The sequence below is a fragment of the Primulina eburnea genome, chromosome 1 (assembly GCF_022965805.1).
Source record: "Primulina eburnea isolate SZY01 chromosome 1, ASM2296580v1, whole genome shotgun sequence".
Lineage (NCBI taxonomy): Eukaryota > Viridiplantae > Streptophyta > Magnoliopsida > Lamiales > Gesneriaceae > Primulina > Primulina eburnea.
The window spans coordinates 64,404,812-64,406,073 of record NC_133101.1 but is presented as its reverse complement, the minus strand read 5'-3'; positions in this window follow the sequence as shown (position 1 = coordinate 64,406,073).

The window sequence follows — 1,262 nt, the reverse complement described above, 5'->3', positions numbered from 1 at the left end:
TCATGACAAAACTATATATATATGTAACAATCTAAATTTGATTGTTTTACATCATTTATTTTTTGTCTCCATGTATGATAAATTTATCATAAATGATCACACACGGATTATGTAAATAATGCACAATTATGAAACCATGATATAATACTTTAGTCAAAATACACAAATGGCTATTTTATTTATTTAGAGTTATAGGTGAAATAGACCCTTCAACATTGCACCAAACACCGAAACTACGACTGATTCGTTGTTATGATATTTTTTTGTCTAAAAACAAGAGGAATCCCACGTTGGAATGCATATTTCATGATATTGAAATGTATAAATTTTTTCTTATTGATATTGTCTATAAATATGTGAGTATGATTTATATATTATTTACTTTATAAGATTCATCCATAGATATAATGGGAAAATATGGTATCTTTCAGAAAGTGAAATCAATTCTCAAAGAATGTCATCATTTTGCTATAAAAATGCAATTTTTGTAGAAAATAGACTGATAATATACGACGACAATAAACAAATAAAAAATCGATTTTATAAATAAAATAAATGTATATGAGATTTTCAAATATATTTTTTATATCAAAGATGTCTGAATTCAAGATCTTTAGATATTTGAAAAATACAAATATCATTGATGAAACATAAAATTTTGATATGTTGGTTTTTTCTTTCATATTTTATGGATTGATCACACTTTATATAATTTTTTATTGTTTACTTACGAGTTTTTATAAAGTAAATTTGTTTTCAATTTTTTATGTATCTAACATATTTCCTAGCTGATATTTTTTTCCAGATGTGTGGGCTTCTGAGTCGTATAATATATTCATTAACTAGTATTTACGGTAGTAGAAGTATGTATAATATTTGATTTTATAAAGACAAAAAATATGAATTCAACAGCAGAATCACAATTTTACTAAGTCAATATTTCCATTTTTCCAATTTTCATCATATTTGTAGTCTTATAATCATGTAGCTGACTTTACGATAAATAGAAAAAAAAAATAGATGTTAAGTATTCATAGACTTAGTGAGAGAATAAACTGAGCTTATATATACTTAAAATGGATCATAATTTGTGAGATGAGTCAATCCTACTCATATTCACAATAAAAAATAATACTCTTAGCATAAAAAGTAATATTTTTTTATGGGTGATCCAAATAAGAGATCCGTCTCACAAATACGATAGGTGAGACCGTTTCACACAATTTTTTGCCTAAATTGTGATATGAACAACATGATACAAT